Source organism: Castor canadensis, chromosome 8 (assembly GCF_047511655.1).
Source record: "Castor canadensis chromosome 8, mCasCan1.hap1v2, whole genome shotgun sequence".
Classification (NCBI taxonomy): domain Eukaryota; kingdom Metazoa; phylum Chordata; class Mammalia; order Rodentia; family Castoridae; genus Castor; species Castor canadensis.
In genome coordinates, this window is record NC_133393.1 from 1,408,403 (window position 1) to 1,430,725 (window position 22,323).

At 39.5% G+C, this 22,323-nt stretch overlaps 1 protein-coding gene across 5 annotated transcripts in view; it reads left to right on the plus strand.

The window, feature by feature from the left end:
- Positions 1-19,191, plus strand: part of Khdrbs2 (KH RNA binding domain containing, signal transduction associated 2) — a 497,340-nt gene extending 478,149 nt beyond the window's left edge. The window contains exons 13-15 of one of the 5 annotated variants that reach the window (XR_012450578.1): positions 9,557-9,627; positions 10,592-10,936; positions 13,575-13,962. The gene's annotated coding sequence lies outside the window, so the exon portion shown is untranslated. Of the gene's footprint in view, positions 1-1,799; positions 1,906-9,556; positions 9,628-10,591; positions 10,937-13,574; positions 13,963-18,285 lie in introns of those variants that run through there. The other 4 variants (XR_012450574.1, XR_012450579.1, XR_012450575.1 and 1 more) reach the window with 4 other exon arrangements.
- Positions 19,192-22,323: the final 3,132 nt, after the last annotated feature.

Sequence of the window (22,323 nt, forward strand, 5' to 3'; positions counted from 1 at the left end):
TTTTGTGCTGTGATTATGAAATCACACTTGTTGAACAGCTGCAATGCCACACAAGGGAGACAGGGACACAAGAGGAGCCACGGCACTTTCACAAGCTTGGGATTAAGCTCTGGGGTCTCTGTGTCCCGCTGCACAGAATCAACACCCTTTTCTGAGTTTGCCTTCCTAAACTTAAGCCTTCATTTTCTGTGTCCATCTAAATGTGTCCTCCCGCCTCTGCCATCAATTAAGTAAATGCCATGTCTCTAATTCATTTCCTTCAGAAAGGATGAGCTGGCTGCGCTCTGTTTGTTCCTGGGTAATGGCGCACTCTGCTCCATTGCCTCTCCTGTAATTTCTCGTGCATCTGTTTATTCTACCCAATTAGACTCAGAGCTTTGCAGTCAGGGGTACTTTTTCTTTTATATCTCCTCACAGCATGTTCAAAGCAGGCTTGTGAACTAAATGTCTTCCATATTTCACTAATATCTGCGCTGGAACTATTTTTAGTTCCTTGCAAAATGAACACACTTTTGTGCTTGCCCTGTGGCTTGATCCACAGGGATTTGGCTACCCACACAGGACACAGCTGTGCGTGATTGCTGGATTCTAGACCAGAGTTCCTGTGGGCTCAGCCAGCAGTTCAGGGACTTCAAGACCCCTTGTCACTTTTCTTTAAAGCAAGGAATATGCACAACCTACCCTTCCCAGGCTCTCCCCGTGTGTGGGGCTGTGTGTGTGTGTGTGTGTGACTCTATTTTCTCTTTCTCTCCAGATTTCCTTTATCTCAGTGACCTTCCTACTACACACCAAGCCTAACACAGAGCCTGGCACATAGTCAGTGTCCATAAATAATCGTTGACCAAGTGACAGGTGAATAAGCAAATCATTGACATCCAAGACCTCTTTCCAGTCATCAGTTATTTCCAGTCTTAAGCTTCACTGGCAGAAAGTGTAGAATGCAGGGAATTAGCACAGCAAAAGGACTAAATTTTTTCTCACTATTCCAAAATTGACTAGGTTTATGAGCTGTCTCTTTCCAGAAAAAAGTTGTTTTTTTTAACCTAGAGAGGGAATGAAGAAGTCAAGAAAATCTCTAATATTCAGTATTGGTGCTACCCACTGATAAAAACTATAAACCTTTTAGCATAACAGCGAATGATTGCTAAATGGTATAGCAAAAGAGTAATTGGACATTCCTACATTTACAGCTGTGATATCCTGTTTCTTCCTTCCCAGGACAATCCCGATGTCTTTAGAAATTACCTATAGCATAAGCACTCCTTTCTCCTAAATAAACAATCCTGCTGATAAAGCAAGAGGAGGTGCAGGTGCAAGAGCTGTGGGCCAGGCTGCCTGACTTCTGGTTCTGGCTCATGATTTGCCATCTGCGAGACTGAGAATGTAGGAAGTCGAATAGCTTACTGTTCTTCTGTTTCCCCATTTGTACAATGGAGATCATAACAACACCTAACCCAAAGGGCTTCTTTTTAGTATTAAATAAGGTGGAGCATAAAACACTCAGAAAAATGCCTACCACACAGGAAATAATAAACATCCATATTCTTGTTCTTTTTATAATTATTTTTTGCACCATCTTCAAATTAAGACAGGTTTGTTCCTAATACAGAATTGTTAAATTTCCAAGACTGAGTGAGGAAAAAAACAAAACAAACAAAAAGAGTACACACATACGTAGCAAGGATTAAAAGTAAATCTAGCCATAAATGCATCAGAAATGGAAAATGTCAGGATAAACAGATTTTTTCTTTAATTCTCTCCACTAATGAAAGCATTTCCTCCTATGTCCTATGATGAAGACCACTCTTACATCATTTCTATGGTCTGAAAGTCTGGGGAACAAGTCACAGAAGGCTGTCATGGCCCAGCTTCTAAGGAACCTCAGCAGATTTAACCCAGTGATTTTGAAATTCTGTTAATAAATAAGCTTTGTGACTCTCTTTGCCTCGTCCAAAAGATGCTGCAACTGTTCCATATTATTTACCTGTATGGCATAATAAATCGTATCTTCAGCTCCTAAAAAAAAAAGAAAAGACGGTCTCCTGCCTGCCTGTGCCCGTCCTCAGATTTTTTTCTTTACAAATGTATTCATGATTCCACTTTAAAAGTATTTAGTTAGGCTCTGTTATGTGCCAGGAACTACTAGATGCCTGATATATATAAACAACCATAAAAGCACAAAGCAAAAAGCAGTGAACAAGACAGGGTCCAGCTTTCATGAAGCCTTGAGCCTAAAGGTTTATAGAAATAAGCAAAACACGTAGACCAATTGCAAATTGAGAAAATTGTTATGCCAGAAAAAACTGAAAATTTTAGGTGGAATAATGGGGGTGGAATGTGGGGAGGGAGAGGGCTTTTATTGGATGGGCCCAATTAGATCCCTGAGGAACTGACATTTAAGCAGCAGCCATTGGAGCCATTCAATTCACTGGGGGAGGAGCACATTGCAGGAAGAGAAGAGCAGTGCACACATGGTGGTTGGCAACGCATGTGCACACAGCACTGAGGGGAGGGCAGGTGCACAAGGCACTGAGCCTGCATCTGGACAGTACAGAGGAGTGGAGAGAAGGCAGAGAAGAGTGTGAAGGGACAGATGACGCAGGGTTTTCTGATTTGAATATCCTCGAGTGGAACAGGACAGTTAAAGGTCAGCTAAACAGGGAGCTAGCATGGTCTGATAGTATTTCAAAAGATAGCCCTGGCGCTGTTTTGAGAACGATGGGAAGAAGACATGAGTAAAGTCAGACAACCTTCCAGAATGGCAGAGCAGCCCAGTCAAAAGAAATCTGGAGATGCCTAGACTTGGAGCCACTGTGCACCAGAAAGGAGAAATGGTTAGGAGATGATTGGACTGGAAAGGAACCACATAGACCCTTAAGTTCCACCCCAAGTACTGGATGATAGTCCTACTTCCTGCGATGGAAAAGCCGGGAAGGCGCCGATCGCTCTGTCTTGATGAGGTTAATGTCGTGACACTGACGTGACACTCCCATGAGGATGTGAAGTAGGCCTTTGATTATTCTCAGCGAGCCCCGTGCTTGGCTCTGGGTTGTTCAGTTCATCACTGCAGGTGGGGATCCATTAGTCCAAAAGCCCACCAGAGGGAAAATAAAATTGTTACACATGCATTTATTTACTTTTAAATAAGGTACACAGGCAGGGGTTTAACCGTTTAAAATATGCCAGTTTTGTATAACTTGCAAAACCTCACCCACCTCTGCTCACAGTAGACAAATACAAGGTCCTAAAGACACAAAGCCACTTCTGCCCTCTGACCTCTCTGACATGGACTCCCCATGTTCCCTCTCCAGCCCCATTGAGCAGACACACAGTCCTCTCTCCAGTCCCTTTCTCTATCTGCAGTTTGCTGGTCCTCCTCCCTTCTGTATCATCGTCTCTGGACAGATCATGGCGGGCGGAGAACCCCACACCAGAACCTGGCAAATAGTCTGTTAAAACTTGCGTGTGTCCTACCGCCACCTCGTGGTCAGATCTTTTTCTCTTGATCAGACTCAAAAATCCCACAAACCCCCAAGAAACTCAAAGAAAAATTGTGCCCTGGGGATGTCTACCTGGGAAATAATCAGTGTGGAGATGGTGACACAGCCATGAGAACTGATAATGTCTCCAAGGGGAGTTTCTAGAAATAAGGCAGGGAGTTTCAGGATTAAAACTAAAGAGTTTAAAAAAAAAAGAGAGAGAGATTTGGTAAAGAGAAGAACATAGAAACATAACCACTGGGCCAACTCCTACTGATAGTCTCCAGGCCACACTGGCTCTTTCTTCGGGACATGTTGTCCCTCCTTCAGGGCAAAACCAGGTCTGTCTTCTTCTCCCCTCCCCAGCTCTGCTGTTTCAATGCCTCTTCTCTATTCTGTATTTCTCATATAACTCTGTACCTTTATGTATGTGACAGTGGTAACACACATTATTGCAAGTGTCTGGTCATTGGTGTCCACGTGAGGCTGTTTGGAAGGTACAGCCTGTGCTCATCTTTACATTCCAAAGATGTAGCATGGGAGCAGAGAAGTGAATTTGATCAGAGTACTTGCAAATTTGATCATATACTTGCAAAGGAAGGTCACAACAAAACACCTTTATGCAATTAATTTACTCAAATGCAACAACTTTTAAAAATACATCTTTTCCAAATGACAGAATGGACAAATGAATGAATAGACCATCTGACCATATTCGAAAGGACATAGAAGAAGATGATGGTGACGGAGTGTGCTGACGGAGGGCTTGGGAAGGTGGGGAAGGTTAGATGCCTGTGTGTTCATGTTGACGGTGTTAGCCATTCCTGCTTCTCGGTCTGAAGTCACAGTCTACACTTACTCTAAATAAAAGCACTGGGCATCAGGAGCACATGCCTTCTATCACAGAATCGATCTAGGGAGATGATGGGATAATATAAAACTATCTGAAGTAATTAGAAAGGCAGTAGCTCCCTCAAAACTCAGGTGGCATAGCAGCTATGACCAGTTTAAAGTTTATCTTATAATATTACATTATTATAGCTGATATTATTGAATAATATTTTATGCTGTATTAATATGATTATAATGTTATTGTATTTATTTGCTTTTCCTTCTTTAGAAGAAATTTAAAATAAAAATGGAATTTTGGGTCCGGTTGCATAAGGTCTGAACCTGAATCAGTTCTGAGAAGATTTTTGTCTTCTGAATTAGCACTTCTCATGTCAGCTCTGTTATCATTTAAAACATGAAGGCTGGTCCAAGCAAGTTATGAGTGAGATTGCAGTTTCTCAATATTTTTTTTTACTAACACACTTACAATTCACAACCTGGCCTTTGAAAACAAACACTGATATTAGGGAATCTGTTACCTCTAATGTGGGACTTACTGCCTAAGGAGAATGAAAGTTCACAAACACCACCAGGCTGAAATACGTAAGTGGATGCATCTGGGATCCAGGAAGCTAATTTAAGAATATCAGCTTCATCCATACAAGGTCTCTACATCACACCTTCTGCTTCACTAACTATGGCATAAAATTGGTCGTAGGGCGCATGACACAGTTGATGTCAGTCTCGCAGTATCAAAGACAAAGTCGGCAGTTTTAAGATAGTGATTGTAAGAAGCACCCTGATTTCATACCTTAAAATTTTAACAAGGGCATCTTAGAATTGATTTTTTTTTTAAATTTCTAGTCACAACTAACAAGCAGAATTCCTTTTATGGCAGAGAGGAATGGCTAGCCATTAGAGATCTGTTTTTAGATTGCATAGTTATATGTAATTATAGATAGCTACATATAAACTTGCATAAACTCCATGCCCACGGGCTTCCTGATGTCTGATATCTGTCCATGAAAATACTGAATGAGATGTAAGACAAGTGAAACTGTACACCTAAGTGGAAATTCCCACATACCAATGTATTACTGATTTCATTGCTGAGCGTATTTTCACTATAATTTGCCATTTAGTGAACATTTTGACCATCATTTCTCAGTGATGCTATTTTATCTTTAGGATCATTAAGGTTATAATGATAGAGACTGAATATTTAAATACATATCTTATGCATTCATTTTCTACCTGCTCTCTTCCTGATTAAATAAAGTAGACACAGAAGAGCTCAAATCCCTAATAAATTTTTCTGGCTGCACAGGGGGAGGTGCATCTTCTGGAAGACGAGGATGGTGTCATGGACGCAGAGCATTTGAATATATGCAAAAGACAAATCTCAAAGGAGGAACTTTCCACAACCTCATAAGCTCAGGAAACCAAACAATCATCCTCTTTTATAAAGGACAAGTTAGTAACACGCATGGAGCATCTCCCACTTCCCCCAAGTTGCCAAATACTATTCTCTATTCTCTCTCTCTCTCTCTCTCCCTCTCTCTCTCTCTCTCTCTCTCTTTCTTGCTTTCCTGCTTTCCTTCCTTCCCTTCTTTCTTTTCTTTCATTCCCCTTCCTTTTTCTTTCATTCTTTTTCTTCTTGGTACTGGGACTGATCCCAAAACCTCACTCATGTTAAGCACACCACCACTGAGCTACACACCCCAGAATTTTGTCTATAGTTTTGTTTCTTATGTATTAAAAAACCCTCTTCAGCTGAGAAAGATTTCATGTATTTTCTCCTTAAAACTACAAAAGCAACACAGAAGGAACAAAGTTGTCACCCTCAGAGGGACAGACACAGACTGTGCAAGATGGCCAACTCCTCTGCATCTGGGCATCAAGGGATCTGGAGACAGACTGTTTTAAAGCAGTTGGTGCTCCAAGAGTTTATTTAGTATTCAATGCAGGAAAAATATACCTGTTTACAGCAGTGTGTGCTCATTTACATAACATGCCTGTGACTCAGAACTACCGAAGGAAAGATTACCACTGTGCGGAAATAATAATGTTTTCTCCTTCAGCTATGGGACTCGCCCAAGATCACACCACAACGCAAGTGAAAACACTTCTAAGCTCTTTGTGTGGATGACTAATACCTTATGAATAGGTATTAGTCTACCTTTGTTTTACAACAAGGAGGCTGATGTTCAGAGAGATTAAACCCTTGCCATAGTTACACAACTTGTAAATGATAAAGTGAGGAAAAGCACAAGAAACTGATCCAGGTCCCCAAATCAAAAATGCATGTGCATATTGGGAGGAAGACAGGAGTGCTGCTGTGTTCCCATTAGCCTCACCATCACGGCCACTTAAGCTCTGAATTTAAGTAGTGTTATTAATGTTTCTGTAATGACAACAAAGGGGATACAGTATAAAATGTGTTGGAAACATTTTATCTTGACAAATATGTCTGCCTTTAATGTGCTGTCATGCTCTGTAACTCTTACTAGACTTTTACCAACACATTTAATCCCAATCCACATTCCACCCCCAATGGACACAGTAGTATCTTATGGGGTAGCAGTCCAGAAAAAGCTTTGGGATGACTGACCCAGAATATCTTTAGATCCTCATCTGCCTGTGCCAAAGCTCCATGGACTACTCAGTGGTTCCATGTCCTTCATACAAACATGGCATCTAACTCATTGCAGGAAGAAATTGGTTTTTTTTCAAATTTTTTGAAATTTCTGATATATAATAGTCACATGGTATTTAGGATATAAGCTATAACTGGAGAAATAGAAATATATGTATCAGTGTGTGTCAGAATATAAATACACATATGTAAATGTATATATGTGTACCTATTTGTAAATATATTTATGTATGTGTGCACACACATACCAGAATTTACACATTCAAATTAACCCTCTTAAATGGCTGTGTCTTGAGAACCCATACATTTCCTAATGATTTGTTAAATACAGTTTTGGGGTTGGCTTAAAAGAGCTACATTTTAAGTATTTTAAGTACTCTCCTGTCAGGGAGGGAAAGAGCCAAAACTATTTAGAGCAAGTAGGAATCAAGAACACCAAGTAATGAAGTTGCTTTCATTCTGAGACCTAGAGACTGGTTCTGAGGACAGTTGCACAGAGGATGAGAACTTGTGGGCCAGGACAGGACAGCATTTCACAGTGCATAGCCGCATGGCACGCCTATAGTGGGCAGTAAATGCAGGCTCGGATTTTTAGAAGTAAAGGGTATATATTCAGTGCATTCAACAAATAATTCAAATGTGTGAAATGCTTGAGTAAAAGTCAAAGAAATGATAACAAATAAGAAAGTGAATGCTCAAATTTCTAGGTATTTAAGGTAAAAAGAAAAAAGTTCACTGCATAAAACCAACAGAAGAGTAACTTGCTGAAGTATGGAAGGAGGGGGAACAAGACCATCTATTTTCTTTCTTTTTTTTTTAATCTCCTGGGGTATTCCTTAAGATATGTCCTCAAAACCTTAGGGCTCCCCCAAAAGTGACAATGGGTGACTTCAGGAAGAAATGGTTTTGAATCTCAGATAGACCATGTATAGATAAGGTGACAAATGTATCCAGCCTCAGTTTCCTCATGTATAAATTACATACTGGTGAGGATTCAAGGCAGCAAAGCAAAGAATATACTTAGCACAATGTCTGGTAAATCCCAATTCAATGGCAATTTATTTCATGAGTAGAATTTAAATTCATAGTTTTTATATTTGTGAAAGTGTTTCTTTCCCTTGATCTCAAGCTGTCTTTGCTTAGAACTTTCAGTGTTCCTCCATCAGCCCTTTAACCAGTACTTATTAAACTTGTCCCAAGCACTAGGCTTACAAAGATGAAGAGGGTGTTCTCAGAGAGCATGTGGTTGGTTGGAGAAATAAGTATCATCCCATACAGTAATACCTGTCAGAACAATAGCCAAGAAAGAGACACAAGAAGAGTGCTAGAACCTTCCAGAGAAAGAGGACCCTGAAAGGTGTCATGCGAGGGCATGAAGAGAGGAAGAACTGGATGATACCTGAATAGAAGCACTTGGAAAGAGAGAGTTGAAATAACAAGAACACCCTGAGCCAAAGAGTGGAGACCCCAACGTGTGGAGAGATTTTCAGGGAAGTTCAATATTTCCAGCCTTTTTATTTTCCTTAATACTTTTCTACTGTGATATTTAAAAACAAATATCAAACATGTTATTTCAAAGTAATCCTGTATACATCTCCAGCAGATAAGAGCTATTTTGACATAATAAATGTGCCTTTGTCACACCACGGTTTCTTAATATTATATATTACACATCCATGTACAGATTTCTCCAATCTTATTGAAGACATCCCTTTGCAGTTTGTTAGTTCAAATCAGGATCCAAGTAATGTCCACACATCATTTTTGGCTCTGTGTCAGTAACATACTATGGTTTATTTGGTTATTATGTCTACAACAGTTCTACCCACATTATCTCGACATTTATCAGAAAAAAAAAATCATTTCACAATTTCTAACAAAGTTGTCACTCTGTTTTATACTTCTAGAGCAAAACTATAACTCACTCAACGTTTACTCAGTCACTGCATAATGAACAGTTACTACATTTGGGTCTTTGAACTGGGTGCTAACTGTGATTCAAACATGTCTGTATATCTTGGTCCCTATGTCCAGACTTTCAACTCCAGAAGGAAAATAAAAATCAAATGAGCACATATAACAACACGTGCTGGCAGCATAAGTTAACCAAGTAGTGGACACTTCAGATGTGAAGGCAGAGGGGTGACCCAAATGAGGGGAGTCTTTTAGGAAAATTGACAGGTGAGATGGTTGTGTTAGGGTGACTGGCAGTTCAAGAGCAAGTTGGATTGGGAGGGAATAAAAAGAGCAAGTCCGTTCTATGACTGAAAAACCTGGAATTATAAGTAAAATAATTCAGTGTAAGCCAAGTATTTGTTGAAGATTTCCCTAAAACATAAGCAGGGGCAGGTTTGAAAGGAGGGGATATTGAATGTCAGGCTAAATAGCTTGAATTGTCCTCTACCACCAGAAGCCACTCTCTTCATTCATTTTTCCATATATGGGAGACTATTGGATTGTTATGTAAACATAGATATTTCATTAGTAAGCAAAAACGTATCAGCTCATTTCATAAGGCAACTTAAAAACCTGTTTATGTATTCCAATAACAAATTGGCAAGATAATTTAATGTTTTATTTTGCCCAACAGCTAGGAATGCAAATAAATTGAAGCTGATTTAACCAACATTCCCTACACAGCAGCTGAGGGACCTTCATAAGGTGAGAATTAATTGTAACCCAGTATTAAAAAACAACTAATCAAAGTTAACACAAGAGAAAGAAGGTAACTCTGGTAAAGATAGATACGTTAGCTCTGTGAACCTCAAGCTCAACTTTCATGAGCAACAGTAGTTTGTAATATGTGTGTTTTCATCAGTTGTAAATATATTGACCATGAATTTTCTCTTTTTCACACAAAAGTTAATTGGTTTCATTGTAAAAGATCTTCAAATGACAGCAGAGTTATCAAGTCATCAAATAAATACACATTGAACTTAATGTAGCTTTGTTTCTAAGTATTTCCTTCTCATGTGGTTATTCTTTAATAAATGGTGAGCACAATAGTCTATATCGTTATAGATTTTTAAATATTTTGAGTGCCCACATATGCCGAAATTTGTGTCTTTGAAGAGAATAAATTTCCACACAAGAAGTGGTAGTGGAATTCCAGAGGCTTGTATTCTAGTGTGGATAGTTAAACACTTACACATGGCAATAAAATTATGAGATTGAAATAGAGAAGTCGGTGTATTGGATTAGGCTAGTGTTTGTCAAGAGAAATGCTACAGGCAGTCATGCATGGTGGGAGCCATCACCTCTTCCATTGTGGCAACCCAAAATGTCTCCCAATGTTGCCAAAGTTCCCCTGGGGACTGAGATAAAGCCACCTACATCTTTGAGCCACGGGATCAGATGGAATGCCCCATGGGCACTTTCTAGCTGAGGAAATCAGGAAAGTCCATAGAGGTGTAGTAGCCAATGGGATTAAGTTGAGAAGAGGAAACCATTCCAGGAGCAGGGACTGTAAGGAGAAAGCCAAGTTGCAAAGGCAAGTGGATAAGTATCAGTTATGTCAGGAGCATTCGGTGTTTAAGAGGTGACTAGTTGATAAAAGCCTGGTAGACTAAAAAGAAATCAAATTGTTGAGATCTTTAAATGTAAGAGGATGATTTTTACTTTGTAGAGATGCCATTTGAACATGTGAATGAAAGGAACAAACCATCATTTTGAAAACACTAATGTGGCATTTCTGGGAAGACTGGGCCACAGGAGGAAGTCCAGTTGAGGAATGGGACTTGGTTAAAGACATTATGTGGCAGCTGTTGGAGAATATAATTGGAGATTTGAATTTGCAGCTGATGAGAACGGAAGAACTAGGAAGGAAGTCAGCTCCTTGCTGTGCTCCGTGTGTGATTCAGTGAACTGTTGAGCTGGTTTCTCACAACAAAGCTGACACTTCCTGGCAGAGCTGATTGACAGAAGTACCAGACTCCATCAAGTGGGAAGTTGTACTTGATGTTGCAGAACGGTGAGGCCAAAGGTGGTTTTATTCCAAATAAGAACTTCCCAGTGACACCAAAATTATGAGTCTAGGCTTTTGAGTAATATTGTGGGAGGAAATACTCAACTTAAAATTCAAGGTTGGAGCAGAAACAGGGCCCACTACTGATACACTGGATGCAGATTTAGAAAATTAGTATTTGTCCATATTGAGGTTCTCCCAATACAAGGAGACTTGGGGCAGTCTCTCCACTGTTCTCACACTTCTTGAGTTTCAAAGTTCATCTTCATTTCACCATTTGCAGTATGAAAAACTGGGGCTCAACAGTTCCATCTGTAAGGTATGTTAGAAGTGTTACTGTTAGAATCCCATAATGCCCCATTTTAAGGATTGAAACATGCAGCTGAATGAGCTTTCTCATGTTGGAACCATGCTGTTCATCCTCTCTAACAGATGCACTGCCTCTTCAACACTAAAACCTCTCCTCTGTTCATGACATGGGGAGAAAACAAAGCAACTGCCAGAGAGCAGCCTGAGCGCTCAGCACGTCCCCTCACCCAAGTCTTCTTCCATTCTTGCCCAAGTCACCTCCTACTTAGGCCTAAGATAGCACTTTCTGAAACCATGTCACCTTCCATTCTGTGTTCACCAGTAAAGCCCATTTATTTTAGAAATTCTTAAAACTTGCATTCTTAAGATTATAACTACATTTGGCAGACTACAAAAAATTAAATACACTTTTGGAAAAATATAGATGCAGTAAAATACTAAAAGTCCAGCTAGAGAAGGAGAAACGGGAACCCAGGGAAACTGATGGAGGAAGTTTAACTTCAGGAACAGCTATTCTGATTTTGCTAAATACAAAAACTCTCTAGTTTCATTAATGTAGAGGTAAATATGACAGAAAACTCATGAGTTTATTTTCCTGGCAGTCAGATATAAAATAGATGGTAACTGGAAGAAATTTGAATAAGAAAGACAAGTTAAAGGCTGCTGTAATGACGTAGGTGTTATTCATTTATCAAAAGCAATTTTTTGTCGATACTCCCCAAAGTAATCTACATGTTTAATGCAATTCCCATCAAAATTCCAATGACATTCATTAAAGAGATCGAAAAATCTACCGTGAAATTTATATGGAAACACAAGAGGCCACGAATAGCCAAGGCAATACTCAGTCAAAAGAACAATGCTGGAGGTATCACAATACCTGACTTCAAACTATATTACAAAGCAATAACAATAAAAACAGCATGGTACTGGCACAAAAACAGACATGAAGACCAGTGGAACAGAATAGAGGACCCAGATGTGAAGCCTCACAACTATAACCAGAATATACAGGGAAATTAAAAAACTAAATTCTCCCAAAACTAGTGAACCAATAAAGAAATGGGCATGTGAACTAAACAAAACTTTCTCAAAAGAAGAAATTCAAATGGCCAGAAAACACATGAAAAAATGCTCACCATCTCTAGCAACAAAGGAAATGCAAATTAAAACCACACTAAGATTCCACCTCACCCCTGTTAGAATAGCCATCATCAGCAACACCACCACCAACAGGTGTTGGCGAGGATGCGGGGACAAAGGAACCCTCTTACACTGTTGGTGGGAATGTAGACTAGTACAACCACTCTGGAAAAAAATTTGGAGGCTACTTAAAAAGCTAGACATTGATCTACCATTTGATCCAGCAATCCCACTCTTGGGGATATACCCAAAAGACTGTTACTCCAGAGGCACCTGCACATCCATGTTTATTGCGGCACTATTCACAATAGCCAAGTTATGGAAACAGCCAAGATGCCCCAGCACTGACGAATGGATCAAGAAAATGTGGTATCTATACACAATGGAATTTTATGCAGCCATGAAGAAGAAGGAAATGTTATCATTCACTGGTAAATGGATGGAATTGGAGAACATCATTCTGAGTGAGGTTAGCCTGGCTCAAAAAACCAAAAATCGTATGTTCTCCCTCATATGTGGACATTAGATCAAGGGCAAACACAACAATGGGACTGGACTTTGATCACATGATAAAAGCGAGAGCACACAAGGGAGGGGTGAGGATAGGTAAGACACCTAAAAAACTAGCTAGCATTTGTTGTCCTTAACGCAGAGAAACTAAAGCAGATACCTTAAAGCAACTGAGGCCAATAGGAGAAGGGGAACAGGAACTAGAGAAAAGGTGAGATCAAAAAGAATTAACCTAGAAGGTAACACCCACGCACAGGAAATCAATGTGAGTCAATGCCCTGTATAGCTATCCTTATCTCAACCAGCAAAAACCCTTGTTCCTTCCTATTATGGCTTATACTCTCTCTATAACAAAATTAGAGATAAGGGCAAAATAGTTTCTGCTGGGTATTGAGGGGGGGGAGAGGGAGGGGGCGGAGTGGGTGGTAAGGGAGGGGGTGGGGGCAGGGGGGAGAAATGACCCAAGCCTTGTATGCACATATGAATAATAAAAGAAAAATGAAAAAAAAAGCAATTTTTGAGTAGACACAGTTTTAATGACCCTTTATTAGATACAAGTTAGTGCTTTACTTGACCTAGGACAGTGACCACAGCAAGGAAACAGTCCTGTAAGTGTTAATACAATGATTAAAGGAGCCCAGCGTCCACTATTTTACAATGCTTCTCTGCCTTCATTTACCAGGCTTTATGCATCTGAAACTGATCCACGCTTTGGGGATGCTTTCTAAGAATAAATTCCACCAAGAACCACATGGAGGATTTAGCTGGCAGCTGCAGATCATCTGCTTGTCTATCTGTACCAAAATGACATGTTTTTGAGCAAAACAGTACCTCAGTCCAAAGATGAGGGCTGGGGAAGATGGCAGAGAGCAATGCAGCCAGGTATTATCAGATGCTCAGTGTCTTTGTCAGTCACCAGAGAACTGAGATCCATCCAGTTGTGCAAGAATGCTTTTCGTGAGTTGTGAAGGTGTTTATTAAAAGAAGTGAATGAAACCAAATGAATACCCTTGTGCCTTTAGACCAGAGTGGTTTTCAGGGATCCCAAGAGCTGGCTCCAATTTCTGTTCTTAATTTGATCTGCAGAATTGTGGACGCAAGCCGTTCTAGCCAAATGGTAATACAATGACATGCTTTTTGCTACTTTATAAAACTGTTAAATGTTATAAATGAGTTTTTTCTTTTATGTAAATCCTTCTTGGAGGAACATTGAGAACTGAAATATAAACAGTGCATCTCTCTCTATTAAACGTAATAGAAAGTTACCTAAATCTATGTTAATATATACTCTGTTTATTTTGCAGTGAGGCATAAAAATCCTTTATTGCAGTTCAGATTGCTTATATACACATGAAGACAGCAGAATGAAACCCCCAAAGACGCTTTGAAAGAGGGAGGAGGGAGCAATGGGAATATAATGGGGGGGTGAACTTACTCAAGGTGCATGTATGAAATTATCACAATGAAATCCCCCATGTTATTAATGCAAAATCAAAAATATAGTAAAACTTTAATTAAAATTTTTCAATCCTTTATAAATATGCAATAGAATATCAGCACTTTTAGATATATTTTTTATTTTAGTTTTGTTTTTATTTAAATTCATTTTTAACTAATACATAAAAACATAAAAATGATATGTATTAATGGGGTAATGTGATGTTTTGATACGTTGCATAATATTTAAACCAGGTTGAACATTTCTATCTCCTGAAACATTTATCATTTCTTTCTACACTTTAAAAATACTTTAACTTTTTTTTTTAAAAAAGTTACAAGTTGCATTACAGTATTGTTTATATAGTATATTCTCTTTTTACAAGGAACTATCCATGGCTTTCAGTGGTTTTTTTTCCTAATTCTTGTGTTTAGTCTGGTAAAGAACAGAGAATTAAACCGATACATGTCAAATGTGCCACCACAGGGATGAGCTTGAAGGAGAATAGCTCATGCAGTCAGGGTCTGGTGTTAATATTTGGTCATTCTTCCCAGTGTATTTAAAATTCCAAACAAAATCTTAGGAGTTTCCTATGAAAAACAGCAATGTGAAAACACGACTTCTCCGAGTTGCCCCAGAGTATGTAAAAGATCTATCTTCTATCTTTTACAAAAATTCATTGCAAGTTTCCCAGATTTTGACATTCCTAGGAGAGCTTTTTAAAATTCACCATGCTTTAGATTTTGCAAGTGTCTTTCTGAGTCAAAATTCCTGTGTTCCTTTGCCCCATTCCTCTTCCTGTTTTTCCCTAAATAAGTGAGTCTAGAAGAAGCAGTTCTTTTCTTGGTTGGTAATTATGATTTATCTGCTTTTGAAATTAAAAAAGGAAAGCCTGAAAAACCTGTGGTGTATTTTCTCCTTTGCTAAATAGGTCACACTGTCAAATTCTGAATATATTAAGCCTTTGCCGAGTTCTGTTTTTCTCAAATGCTAGATTGCTATACTGGATATAAAAGGGTAATTTACTTTTTTGTAAGCAGGCTTTTACTCAGCTTCAAGAAATCATGAAACTTCAAGAAAGATAAGTGAGAGATAGATTACAATGCTTAAGGAAGGAGAATACTGATTTATATTTATGCGACTGCACACCTGCCCTTTGCATGTGGAGATTATTGTGATCTTGGATCTATGGGATGTTTGCTTTGTTAATTTTCTGGGATGGACTTACGGTGATGCATCCTCGAGAAAGATTGTGCAAATGATCCTGTCAGAAAGTAGTCTCTCCATCTAGGGAGAGCAAAGGACCAGCTTCTGGAGAACGAACCTGCAGCATAGACATCTAACAAAGTCAGAAAATGTGTACGGGCAAGACTGTGCCACGTACAGTCAATTATCTGTGAACTTTTAATTTTATCTGAACTTCTGCCATTTGAGTTCTTTATTTGGGGGGTGGTGATACTAGGGTTTGAACTCAGGACTTTCTGCTTGCTAGACAAGCTTGAGCTAAGCCTCCAGCCCCTAAATTATTTTTCAAATTGTTTAGGTTGTTTTCTTATTTGTTCTAACGTCATTCTATAAACTTCTCAACTAGAATGATAAAATGTGACATGTGCACCTTCCAACCTAAGAAGAATTTGGGTTCTAATGAAGTCCTAGCTCAGCCAATGTCTGGAAAATATAAGTGTGCATTATGTGTGTCTTCCTCCGTCCTCCACCATTTTTGTCATGATAAGCTGTTTGATTTGACTAAATTCTCATACCAGGAGCAGTCTATACACCATGGTCACTTCCTTCAAAAGATCATTCGGCATTAAAATAAAATTTATTTTAGTTCACACATTACTAATCCTTGCACATAGTCAGTCCATTAATTGTACAAAATAATGGTTTTCATTATGACATTTTCATACTTTGATGGTATTCACCCCCATTACCCTCTCCTGCCTCCCCACACCTCCCACTGGTGCCTTCCTTTTCCCAAATTGTCCTTCTTCTACTTTCATGTCCTTTTAAAAAATATGGATTCTGTATGTGAGAGAAACAGTTATTTCTTGATCAAGTCTGCTTATTTTGTTTAACATGGTGAGCTCCCATTCCATCCCTTTTCTTGCAAATGACAAATTGCTGAATAAAAATCCATTGTGTATACACATCACATTTTCTTTATCTATTTATGTGTTGGTGGGCACCTAGCCTGGTTCCATAACTTGACGACTGTGAATAGAGCTGCGGTAAACATGGATGCACAGGAGTCTCTATTGTGCACTGACTTTGGTTCCTTCGGGCATTTACCCAGGAGTGACAGAGCCATTGTGAGTCTAAACGTGTTCCTGATGTTGACTAATCCTCAACAAAGGAATGCGGGGCATGCAGGCGAACACCAGTGCCTTCGCCTGGGAATCAGCTTTACCGTCTCTGTTGACATCATTTTCATACTATTTTCAGAGCTGTACTTCCATCTCAGGACGTCTTTGAACCAGTTATTTTTTTTAGGCACTTTTGCTGATTGACTCATGGCTTTCTTCTCTCCTCTAGTTTCAATCAAAGACATTCTTTTCTTTTCTTTTTCTTTCTTTCTTTTTTTTTTTTTTTTTTTGTACTGGAGCTCTATCTCAGGGCCACTCCACCAGCCCTTTTTTTGTGATGGGTATTTTTGAGATAGGGTCTTTTGAACTATTTGTCCAGGCTGCCTTCAAACCACAACCCTCCTGATCTCTGCCTCCTGAGTAGCTAGCAGATCAAAGATATTCTGATGGGGAAAAAATTTAAGACAAACTGAGAACCCTCACTCACATCCTGCAATCTGTGCTTTCCCCATAACCACCCTCCTACCTTCAGTTCTCCATTGTCACCACATACTGAAGTTATTGAACAAAACAAATTACCGGCCTAGCTCCCAGGCCCCAATCCCTTTCTTCTAATTGCACTATGGACAGAAACATAGAAAAAGCTTCTCCCGTATTAGTCTTCCTAGGTTAGATACTTAAATCATCTCCCGCACCTCTCAAGTCAGATTTTCCCAGTTTCATCTTCAAAACTCAAAGCTCACTTAACTTTAAATATCACAAATAAAATTATGAGTTACAACTCAACAAATAGTCCAATACACAAATACATGCATCTGACCTTTGAACTTAGCTACTAATACTTTGAAAATATCTTCTGACATTTCCTCCTTGCCCGCCCTCCCATAGTAGCTCCAGCAAACCCATCAGAGACTGTAACACACTGTATTGTTATGCTTTGCTTATTTGTATGTGTCCCCACTAGGATGTACATTTCTTTAGGACAGAAACATGTTAAGATTATCTTCCTAGCTCTAATATCTAACATTGTTTTAGCATACAGGAAATGCTTATAAAATGATTATTGTAGTAAGCATGGTACTTCTGATGCTCAAAATGTACTGATATAACTCTTCCAGGTAAAAACACTGCCTTTCCTTTTTTCTTCTTTTTCTTCTCATTTCCAAAACTTGGATCAAAATCTAACTTCCTGGAAATGGTCAGTTGCTACTCAAAGAAAGGGAGAAATGGAACTTTGGCATCTGAATCTAAAACTTAAAGCAACTTCTTTCCAAAATAATCTTGCCTCTCACTAAAGAGTCTAAAAGCCACAGAATAAAAGACAAGTAAGCATGTGTGTGGAATCCTAGCACAGAGTTTTCCACTCAACTCAACACCAGAAATATCACCAAACTGTAAGATACCAAGGACAGCTCCCATCCCCCACTTTACAGCCCAAGCTCCTTAGCGACAGGATAAAATCCAGCCATGTCCCTTGACTCTGTCTCCTGGCCACTTTCTTCTCTGGACAGTGTCTGAGGGTTCCACACTTCCTCATTCCCAACCTGGTTTGGAATCTACTGTCCACATGAGGCACTGTTAGGATAGCATGAAACCTTCAGGTTTCCCACACAGTCTTTCTTATCCATGTACATCTGGTTTGATTTCAGGTTCTTCTCTTCAGAGACAATCCTGGTCACCATGGAAGACATTGGAGCCTCCAGTGGTTGGAGCTGGGGTCTTCACCCCAAAAAAAGCAATAACACACCTATCCTGTTACTCTACCTACACACACACACAAAAGTGTTCATTGACTCAAACTGAAACTGAAGTCAACTTTGGTCATCTGTGGTCTCCAGTCACCAGGTCCCATCATACATGTGTAAAACTTAAAAAATAAACAAGCATTTCAAACATGTACATGTCTACATTTCTTTCCACTAATCTGCTTTCTTGTCAACTCAATATAATACTTAACAACTAATTCAACAGGCAGAATTTAAAAGTAAAATCCTTGAACTTCAGTTAGCATGTAATTTTACAGAATATTATATCAGTGCATAGCTTTGAGTAGATCCCTTTGAGTAGATAGGAGTTCATTTAAACTTTTTCTACTGAGCATTTTTAAATGTGTATTGACCCACAAAGTGCTAAATGATAAAAAGCACCATTTGAGAGAAAGCACTAACTCAGGTGCAGGAATATAGAATGACTGCAAGATTATATTTGACAAAGCAAGATCTGTAAAATTGTATTTCCTTCGACTGTAAGTAAAAACAATGTGGACTACTACAAAGAAATTTGAAATTTATCAGATAAGGCTTTCCAGCAAAGTAAATTTTCTCTATCCACTTCACCTTTATTTTCAAACACATTTATCTTTATTCACAGATTAGATACTCTGCACGTTAAAATTCATCTTTATAACATTCTAGTTTTTCAGTGTTATTATTGATCAGCTAGGTCCAGAACACACAAACCTGCTTAAGACAAATGTAGAAGTAATTCCTGGAACCCATTTTCCCAAAAGGCTTCTTAGTAAATTCCCTATGTCCCTCCTCAGGATATGATCTTTAAAAAACTGTTGTGCTGTATAATACACAAGGCATTTCTGTATAAAGCATTCTCCAAAATAAATGCTGAGTGGTGTGTTCTTCATTACTGAGACCCTAGACCTCTTTTTCCTCTCTTTTCCACAAAATGAGAAGCTTAAAGAATGCTGACATTTGGTCATCAATGATAAATGGGCATATGAATAGTGTAAGAAGAAATGCTGATTAAGGAGAACAAACTGCCTGAAAAGAGGCCCTGAGTTCAAACACCAGCACTACTGTTTGAGGAATAGTTTGGTCCCTGTATGGAAAGAACGAGGGCCAACCCAAGAGGTTTACATGGGCATTTTGCTTTTGTCCATGGCGGGAGATGTGAGCCTTTGTTGTTTTTGAATATTCAAGTTGAAAGTTTGGATTAGAACAAAGAAGTGAGAAAGATCTCACATGCCCTGTTGAAGATCAGTAAATTAATATCGGTTTCTCTCTAACCGTAGCTGTGAGCAATAGTATCCCTAAAATTTTGAGGGCATTTAAATTATTAAATCGATTAAGCCCCTGCAGAATTGGTAGAACAGTACTGATCCCACATTAGCTGTTTTTACAAATCAGCTACAGGTTACACTGTTTAGACAGAAAAAAGGAAAACCCACAGCAAAACTTGAGTGTTTACTCACCTTCTGCATGTGTTAGTCCTTGAGCTAAAAAAAAATCATACTGTGTTTATTTGTTCTCAAAAGTCCATGATATAGATACAAAAGGGTCTGGGTTAATAAAAAAATTAGCAAAAATACAAGTGGTTTAGACTAGGAACAAAATGAGAATTACATGCAGTACCTGCAGTATGTGTTGCGTTACAAGAATTCAGAAGGGAGAAAAATCCCTGAAACAAGGGGAAGTCCAAAAGGCTCAGAGGAGACAAAGCTCAGATAAACAGAGGGGGAGACAGAGATTGAGACATCCACAGTTCCTAAAACAGCCATCTTATCCTCTATGAAGTAGAGATGGGTTCATATTGTTTGACAGCAAAACATAATAATAACGAGCAAAGTCATTGTTTTGGAGCAAAATATTTATATATGCAAGTAAGAGAGGGTAGGGTTGAAGAAGTGTGGAGGGCTAATTTGTAGGGTTCCTTGGAGATGTACACCAGGAAGGCATTTATTTAACAAATGCGTACCTGCGACTCACGAGATGATACAGTAGACTGCAAGCAGACATCTCTGAAGATGCTTGAACTTGAAGGGGAGAGATAAATCTGATGAGAACTGCAGATTAGATTAAATGGTGTTGAAACAAGCCAGTTTAAATAGTATTGAAGCAATCCAGGGGAAGGGGTTCCACCCATGACTGTGGCTGACAACTGGAGGAGATGTGAGAGGTTTGGACAGGAAGAAGAAATTGAACCAAATGTCTGGTAAGAGAGAAAGAAGGACTAGAGATACGGCTGTGAACACAAAGTGAAAGGTCAGGTGGTACAAATTCAGTGCTCACAGCTATTCTAAAAGGGCTGCAGCTGGGGCAGAGCCCTTGACAAGAGGGAACATGCACGAGAAAAGTCGTGGGAACAGCCACAGCACGGTGCTCTAAAGAAAGCAGTGCTGCCCCATGCAAACGTTATCTTGGATGGAAACAAATTCTTTTGCACCTTCTCTTTCTTTATCTGATGTCTAAAATATATAACATTTACAAGTAGATAAACCAATCCCTAAATAAATTGTGATCTAAAAATATTAAAAATATGTAAATCCAACATTGACACAGGAGTGACTTAAACACTTTATTCTTCTTAGATAAGGGCAAAAGTGAGGAGCTCAGCCTTGTTAACACTCCTGTCAGGTCACCTCAGGCCATTGTCACAGCTCACTGCAGCTGTTGGCTAAGATGCCATGGAAGGCCACGTAACCTGCACAACGTGCCTGCAAAATCCTGCATGTAATAGCTTTTGAAGATGACTTTTTCACGTTAAAAATAGTCTTTTCTTTGTCTTAAGCAGAAAAGGGGTATATTATATTATGAACACATTGCATTTGAACTTGGCTTCTCTATACTTCTGTATATGTTCTGTGTATTTTGCAAATAATGCAGATGCATACGTCCCGTTTGAACTTAATGAACATAATTGTTTCATAAGAGGTAATTGTATCCCTTTGTTTACATAATCAGACTTCTGTGCATACAAAATACTTGCAGCTCCATGGTTCAGAAGAATAGAGATTGGCTTAAAAAATGAACGATTTCTGTAACTCCCTAGAATGCTTAGTTTTAATCAAAGTGATGAGAGATTTTGGGGTGTGATCTGGCATGCCAGTTTGCATCCTGTGAGAAACAGATTCTGAGACAGAATTAGATACACAAGTAAGGCTCCAAGAGGAAAAAGTGGGCAGAGGAACAGGAAAAGCCTGGAGTCTAGGCAAATCTGAGACCACTGAAAGAAGAGGAGAGAAAAGACAGAGGGAGGGAGAAAGCTTGGGTAGGGGACCTGCAGTGCCCCAAAGCAGTCTGAGCATCAGCAGAGCACTGCATCAGGAGGAAATTCCTGGCACTAGAAGCTCAGTTTTGAGTTCGAGACCCTACAGGATCACCATGGTGGATCTGGAAACGCAGCAGCCAGAGGCTGCTCACAAGCCATTTCTGCAGCAGTTCCCTTGCCTGCGTGGTGCACCTCCAGGATCACCACAGGCCACCCAGTGCATGGAATCCCTCCACACGTTTTCAGGAGGCATTCTCTGCTTCCTGAGAGAAATAGGAAGGTAAGAGAACGAACCACAGCCCTGTCTCTACCATCAGTCACCCTGGTCCTGCTGTCTTACCTGGTAATGTGACCCAAACACTCACTCTTATAGCTCTGAGTCTCAGGTCACCACATCAAGCTAGAATTGCTTCACTCATCTAGTCACCATGGAAACTGGCCAGAAGACACCGAGTGACCAGAGTTGACCAGAGTGAATCACCTGAAACCCACAGTTTCTTCTCTGTCTCCATGTGATAAAAGCAGCCTTCCTTCATTCTGAACATTAGCATCAATCACTCCTGCAAGAATCTAGTTAATCATGTGTGGTCAGCTGTTAGCCCTGTGGACAGCAGTCTGTCCCCGTGGACACCAGGACTCAGTAATATAACAGAGAACCATCTGCAGATGGCAGATCCAAGGGCCCG